This window comes from Prionailurus viverrinus, chromosome D2, assembly GCF_022837055.1.
Source record: "Prionailurus viverrinus isolate Anna chromosome D2, UM_Priviv_1.0, whole genome shotgun sequence".
Classification (NCBI taxonomy): domain Eukaryota; kingdom Metazoa; phylum Chordata; class Mammalia; order Carnivora; family Felidae; genus Prionailurus; species Prionailurus viverrinus.
Window position 1 is genome coordinate 69,308,829 of NC_062571.1, and position 7,841 is coordinate 69,316,669.

Genomic DNA, 7,841 nt, shown 5'->3' on the forward strand with positions numbered 1-7,841 from the left:
TTCAAGGAAGTCTTACTCAGGGAGTTGTTTGTCATGAGTGACACTGGCATTTAAGTTTCTCTCCTTTATTACCATAAAATACCTCCTCAGCATAGACCTGTTTCTCTCACTGGCAAACTTGTCAAAATGGCTCTCATGAAAAGGAAACAGAGAATGGGAGAGCCCACTGATCAGAAACTTTGAAATAAGTGCTCCAACTTTGGATATTCATATCTATGATTTATGCTACTGTTTGCAATAAAAAGCAATAATAGAAAATAATAATGAAACAGAACTTTATAGATATTTCTACACTTGCATCAGAAATCCATCCTGCCCCCATGATTCCAAGTTGAGGATGGCAAGCCTTTAATACATGGGTTTCACTTCCTCTGCCACAGCAGACATTGCTGAATGATTACCGCATTCTTTCTTGTTGAGCTGAAATGCAACAGAAGAATCCTTTTGGATATGGTGTTCTTAGCAGCCACTATAATTCATCAGAAATGTTATGCAAGGGACACCTGGATGGCTCAGTCAGTTGAGCGTCCGACTTCGGATCAGGTCATGATCTCACAGTTCATGAGTTCAAGCCCCGCATCAGGCTTGCTACTGTCAGAGGGAGCCTGCTTTGGATCCTCTGTCCCCCTTTCTCTCTGCCCCTCCTCTGCTCATGCTCTCTCTCTCAAAAACAAACAAGTTTTTTTTTTAAAAGAGAAACGTTATGCAAAATGGCACCCGTTTGCCAGCCCTGTTCTAAGTTAATAAGATCTGTATGTGTGTGAGTGCAGGTAGCACTTGGAATGTCCTCAGCTGAAATGCTCTCACGTTTTCAATTTCCATTTCAGATGCATCTTTTTGGGAAAACCGTTTTCTGCCCAAAGGAAATCAGCTTTCCTGTTTTCTGTTGTTATCAATATTGCTGTTTGGGTTCCCTTGAGTGTGGATTAAATGGCAGCTGAGAAATCTTGTTGGGACCACCTCTTCCCATTGCCTTTCAAAGTGAAGTCTTGACAAGAAATGAGTTCTTCCCAAAGATAAGTACATTGGAGGTTGGGTCTGGTGGTAGCTTCCTAATGAATTTGTGGTGCACAGATCTGTCCTTGAGCTATTTTCTGTAATGTTCTCACTGCAGTGTCCCATGACTGATCTTATTTCAGAGAATTGTATGAGTTTTGCAGCAAATTACAAGGAAGGCCTGGTTCCTAAAATCAGCTGAAGGCCAATTAAGGTTTCTTGGGGCGCTTTCCTTCAGCTGCAATGTCATCATAAATGACTCTCCAGTGCAGTGGAAGGCTGACATTTTGTAAGCTAATACTATATTTTGGGAGTGATTAAAATCTCCATCTCAGTCACCTGCCTGACCAACTGCCAGTGGCCACAAAACAAAAGGATTACAGTCAATTCATATCCATTAGGAAAATGACGTGAAACCCTATTGGTTTAGGCTCAGTGGGGCTTAATCTGATTTCAGGAAGAAAGGAGAGGTGTGCAATTAAAGGAGAGAGGGAAGGCAGAAAAGAAAATCAGATGAAAAATTTCCCCCAAAACCCAAGGCCTTTTTGGTTTGTTCATTTCCATAAGGATTTATTAAGTACCTGTTGAGTTCTTCCCACTATGGTAGACCCTGAAAGGGAGGAAGGAGAAAACACTAGCAATGCCTGTCCTCAGAACTTGCAGTGTAGTAGGGGGGAAATGCTACACACTGAGGAGGTGGCCAGAGAATTAGCAGATTCATGTTAGTAGGAATTTAAAAATATTCTTTAGGTGCCTGGCACAGTTGGAAAAGGAAAAGAAGATAAGTGAGAAGGGATAGTTGACATCTACATGCTCTTACTGTGTGCTTCACATTAAGTTTTACACATATTAACTCACCTTTACAACAGCCCTACATACCATTATTATTCCCGCTTTACGGATGAGGAAACTGAGGCCCACAGAAGTGAAGAAACTTGCCTGAGATCACACAGTCCGCAAGAGGAAGAGCTGGGGTTTGCATACAGCTAGTCTGGTCCTAGAATCTGAGGTTTTACCATTATTCTATGTGGCCTCCCAAGGTGATGGGGTATTCCTGACCCATGAGGATTTTCATTCTCCATGGGGAGATGAGGTCTAGGTGTGGGGATAATTAAGCTACAGGTAGAGGGTGTAACAGTGGAGGCAGGGAATAGAGTGATTGATGACTTCAGAAAGGTGGGTGTGCTAACTGAACTCTGGACATGGATGTGTATATGTTGCGGGAAGCTCTGCACAGAGGGATAGAGAAGGTTCTAACCCAGGAAAAGAGCACGAGCAGAGGAGACTGAAAGAATGGCTACAATTTGCAGTTACTTATTTGTAGTTGTCTAAGAAGAGAAATCATTAAATCAAAGGGTGCCTTCTTACAAGGACAAGGGTTTATAGCACTGGGGACATGAGCAAGGATGTGGAATCTGACAGACTAAGTTTAAAGTTCGATTGTGTCACATTCTCCTCAAGTGACCTTGAGAGAGTTACCTAGCCTTTATCTGCAAATATAGGAAGAACGGCTATAGAAGAACTGGGAAAGTCTCTCATCTTGTAACGGAGCTCATTTATTTACTTCTTCAAAAATATTCATTAGGGAACCAATTACCTGCCATGTGCTGTGCTAGATGTTGGGACAATGAACAAGGCAAACATGAGTGTTGCTCTCTTAGAGCTTGTATTCTAACTGGGGAGGCAACACAATAAACAAGCAGTAATCTACAACAAGTAATCTTAGGATATGAGAGGGATTTTGAAGAAAACATAGGGTTGGGGCCAAGTAGAATTAATGGCTTTTACTGTGCCAAGGACAGTGTTTGTCAGGTAGGAGGCAATCAAAACACAGGAGCTTTCATTTTACATTTATTAATAGCTCCATCTTGAAATTCAACATGTAAGAGGAAGCCAAGGTATCAGATACTCTTTGCTGCCTACCAGGAGGGCATGTCTCCTTTCACCTTGCTTACAGACCCCTCTTTAATCCAAGACTCATCTTATGCCCACAGGCAAGGTGTTGGGGTTACAGGAAGCTCAGGATGGATGTCTACATCTCCAAGGAACTATCACTTTCTACCAAAATGTGAGAAGAAACTCTGGAATGCAATGTCATGAATGGGAACTGTTGTGTATTCACTGCTTTCCCCCCAGTGCCCAGGACAGTTCCCAGCACAGAATAGGGGCTCAACAAATGTCTGTGGAATTATTAAACAGGTCAATTGAAATAAACATGGATATATTTTAGAATCACACAAGCATGGCATAAAATTTTAAAAATCCAAACAGGTAAACATATTGGGAGTGCGACTTTATATTTTCTACCACTAGTGACATTTGCTGCAAATGTTTAAAGAGCTGCCTCTTAGGAATATCCCACTTGACTTTAATTTGAGCTTTATCACATATCATTAAGACCTTTTCTTAGTGCTCTTTCCCGGAACACATTTCTATGCAGACAGCCCTTGTTCTCCAGGCCAGCAGTAGCTCTGAACAAGAGGGAATACCCCAGCATTTGCTTCTGAACTCCTTTTTCATGAGCCAAATCAGCATCCTCAGTCCAAGATAACTAGAAGGAAATGGGATCTTGAATGGCCCAGTTGGGTGGCCTTTGCTAGTGCTATTTCTCTCACCTAATCTTGTTTCCTCTTGCTGAGAGCATCCCTCTCTATCCTGCAAAGCTTGCCTAAAAGCCCATTCAGCTTTCCCCACTTCTCTAGGCTCCAGCGAGTGGGCTCTCATATCTCATAATCTGCATAGTATATTATCTTATCTATCAAAGGAATTAAAACACCAAATAGCAGCACAGGACAAAGCCAGGCAGAGCCCACATCCTGTTTCTCCAACAGGATGTGCATTCTAGGCCACGCTTTCTGCCTCTTTGTATTTTGTGTTGTAATATCTCTGGGTTAAGTCCTGGTGATGTTCTTAATGCTTTTGGAGACTCAGTGTCACAGTTGTGAAATGTGAACTGTACTAGTAACTCTTCTATAAGGTTACTGTAAATTTTGAAGAGATAAAAAGTGTAAAGGGTCTCCACAATATCGAGTACTGGTTCACATTCCAAAGCTCCCCTACTGTTATTAGTACATGGCAAGTACTCCATCCTTATTAGAAGATTTATTGAATGATCCACTCTCTGATAGCTGAGAACATATTCAATCCTCTTGCCTTATCTAGATGGCACTGTTCCTGCTGCATTTGAAACATGGGCTTCCTCAGACTCTGCTCTGAAATTGCAATGGAGGAGAAACCAGTGGTTTCAAGAAACAGAAATGCAGGGGAAACTGGGCCAGCCTCAGCTCTACAAGGGTGGTCACCAGCTCCGGGACTGACAAGGGCCACAGTACAAGACGGAGACGAAGTGCCGAGTTCCCAGAGGCTGTTGGTGGTGGCGAGGCCTGTACCATGAGCGGTGTCTTCTGGAAGGTGAGATTACCAGAGCCCAGGCACTCTGGGGACTCTTGGAGGGTCACACAGTGAAGAAGTCTGATAATCACCAGCCCCCTGGAGGGAAGTGGCTGATCCACAGAAGCCTGTTCCTCTACTTTGGTCATTGTTACGGGTCTCACTATAAAAGCACTCAAGTAAGGATCAGTCAGGAGGCTCATGGTCATTATGATTCCACTGTCTGCTGAGACACAAACCAAACCACTCAGATACAAACAGCCAAAAGGTCATGACTCTGCTCACCTCTCTGGCCTGAGTCCTGGGCCAGTGGTGACCCCCAACGCGCTGCCCATGCCAAAGTCTCTTACCACACTGAGTCTACCCAGAGGACCAGGGCTGTAAATGGACTGTGGGTGATGCTGGATGATTCTTTAGAGGCCATTGGTGCTACCTCCTCGTTGTACAGATGGGGAAACTGAAGCCATGTAGGGGGAGAAGGGAATTGGACAAATCACATGACCCACTGATGTTAAATTTGGACTTGATTCTCCATCGTATTCTCCTTCCAACACTAAATGTAGTTAGAAGCCTGCTTCTGCTCAGAAGATGGAAAATGGCCTCTGACAATAAAAGCTGATTTTTAACAACCAACCCAAGAAAAATAGAATGCTTCAGCAAGTCTTTGGCCTGGATCCAGAGAGATCTTAGACTGTGAAGGGATGGATGGATTAACTCTTACCACCCTCCCATCCTGAGCTCTTTGAGCTTTTGTTTTGTTTTGTTTGCTTGTTTTTTGTTGTCACCTATGGGGTTTGCAAATCCACAAATTTGGTTGTCTCCTGTCATGTGGTTGTCACAGGAGCCTGGGCCAGCAAGAGGTTCACATGATGGTTTAATCAATACTGCAAATAACAATAATATATGATAGCACATGTGCTTACTGTACCAGATGCCCTTCTAAGTCCTTTGCATGCATCAACTCATTTAAACCTCACAACTCTTATCAAATCAGTTTACAAATGAGAAAATTGAGGCATAGGAAGGCTAAGTAACTAGCCCAGGATCACCTAGTTTGTAAGTGGTACAAGTGAGATTTGAGGATAGTAAGTCTGACTCTGGAGCCATGATGCCTTACTGTCCTGGTTGCAGTGAGTGGCACTTTAAAACAGGGCTGTACTGTAATTTTTAAAAAAATCATTGATTACAAATTCTGTCTCCCTGTCTTCAGGGGCTAGCAGTGGAATGGACCCTGAAAGGTAGTGCCTTCCCTCCCCCACCTTCTCCCACTGTGCTGTGGGCATTAAACCCTACCTCCCCTGCCGCCCCCTCCCCTCTCCCCGCCAGGTAGTTGCCTGCTTCGGCACCTTCAGAGGCTCTCCTGCAGAGACACCAGAGGTCACTGATGGATTGAGCTTTTATATTCCCTTGGGGCAAAATGTACAGCTTCTTGGTCCTTCAGTGGAAAATAGCCATTTGAACTCTCTCAACTCTATGAATCTCATGAACTGGGTCTCCAGAAGCCACTTGCATGACAGGAAACAAATAAAAGGGGAGCCCACTCCTCTTCCCCAGAGGAGGGGTTAGAAGGCTGGAATAATTCATCACAGTCCCCACCCCTCCCGCCACACACACACACACACACACACACATGCACGCGCGTGCACACACACACACACACAGCAGTGCTCCACTCTGCCAATGGAACATTCGTGTTGCCTCTGAATTATGTGCTTTTGATTAATTTCTAAGGAAAAAAGATCAGCTTTGCCAGACCCTATGTTGTGTTTTCTCTAAATCAGGGCAAATAACATTACTTCTGCAAATGTTGCCATTAGAATAGATTTATATTTACCTAGAGAGGCCGCTCCTGAGAGAGATGCAGTGAGAAGTTTATGCTACAGACAGAATGATCTTCTCTGCCGAAATGCGATTTGCTGCAGAGGGCTGTTTGGGGTTTGGATAAATGAGAAAGATAAACACGATGACTGCTGGTGGTTTTCAGTAACACGATTACCCCTGGGGAATAGATCTCTCTCCCTCTTTCTGTGTCTCGCATCACTCATCATCTCTGCAAAAATTTTCTGAAATAGAGGATTGAGCTGGTAAGGCCATGACATATGCTCACGTCCACACCCACATCTCTGCCCATGCCCTCGGTCACATGTGCACACACATGAACAGGTGTGCCCAGACACCTTCACACAGTGGCTTTTGGACTTCAGCTTGGGCAGAGGAACACTTTTTTTTTGTCACAGTCATCTTTCCTCTACCACCAGGTGGAGCATATTGGGCCCTCGAGAAACTACCAATATATTGGCAGGAAGCAATTTGTCCCACAAGATAAAGCTGTGAGATTCAGACGAAGCAATAACAAATTTAGCTCTAGAGCCTTGAGGTGCTCAAAGTTGCACTCTCATGGTTTCAGGCTATGGAATAAAATTCTTCAGTGAGTGTAATTGGCTTTGCATTGCTCCTGTGTATTTTGCAACTCAGAACTGGAAAGTAGACCCAGGAGTTCTAGATTCAGGCTCTGTCCTCTGTCTTACCTGTGTGGAGCTCTCATGCATGTCCTGGGCTGTTCTGGGTCTCCAAAGAGGAGCCAGATATAGTCCCTGCCTCAAGGAGCATCAAAGCATGACCCCAAAGAAGCTGAATGTAGGCTCAGAAAGTAAGAGGTACTGAATGAGAGGTGCAGGGAAGCTGCCCTAAGGGAAGCATCACCTCCGGCTGGAGAAGGAAGGAGGAGTACTGGTCTAGCCTTTGAGTTGCTCACGGAGGATATGGAAACTTTGGACAGACGATGATGGAGGAGGGAAGGCATTTCTGGCAGAAGAAACAGCATATTTAAAGGGAGACAGAGGACAGCGGGGGTGTGTATGTAGGGGATAATGGACAGGCACTCTAGGGCTCAGGGTACATGTGTGGATGTAGAAGAGAGGAACGTGGGTGGACAATGAAATGACTTTTCTGTGTTGCCTTTCCTGTCTTCAGCCACTTCGCTTCAGCCGGTGGAGTCACCCCCAGATTGATCAGAAGCCCCCTTTCCAGGTGGCAATCACTCTTGCTAACTAAGGATCATAAGGGCTCTGTGCTCAGGACAAGGCACCAAAGTGGAGGATGCCCAGGAGAGGAAACATGTCTTCTACCTACCTCCCTGTTGCCTTTGCTGAAACTCTTCCTTTCTATCTCCATCTGTTTAAATCATACTCATCCTCCAAGATGCAACTCAAATGCAAATTTCACAGCAAATTCTTCCTTAATGTTCCCAGCCAGAAGCAATTATTCCTCCTCCTGAGCCTTGAAATCCTGTGTTCCTCTGGGATGTTGATGGGATTCTCCTGTAAACAGTGGAAACCCCCAGATGCTTAACTGTGACCTAGTGCCCAAGTTCAGTATGATCTCTGTGTGTCTATTCCTGTAAAAAGCTCTTATTATGGATCTTAAGTCAACTGCTGAACTGGGGCTTAATAAAG

At 44.4% G+C, this 7,841-nt stretch overlaps 1 long non-coding RNA gene across 3 annotated transcripts in view; it reads left to right on the top strand.

Annotated features, from left to right (window-relative positions):
* The window catches only part of LOC125148077 (uncharacterized), a 76,586-nt gene extending 69,955 nt beyond the window's left edge, over nt 1-6,631 (top strand). For 2 of the 3 annotated variants that reach the window (XR_007145408.1, XR_007145409.1), the window contains 2 exons: nt 828-3,064; nt 4,159-6,631. This is a non-coding gene — a long non-coding RNA (uncharacterized LOC125148077). Of the gene's footprint in view, nt 1-827; nt 3,268-4,158 lie in introns of all 3 variants that reach the window. The other variant, XR_007145410.1, reaches the window with a different exon arrangement.
* The last annotated feature ends 1,210 nt before the right edge of the window (nt 6,632-7,841 follow it).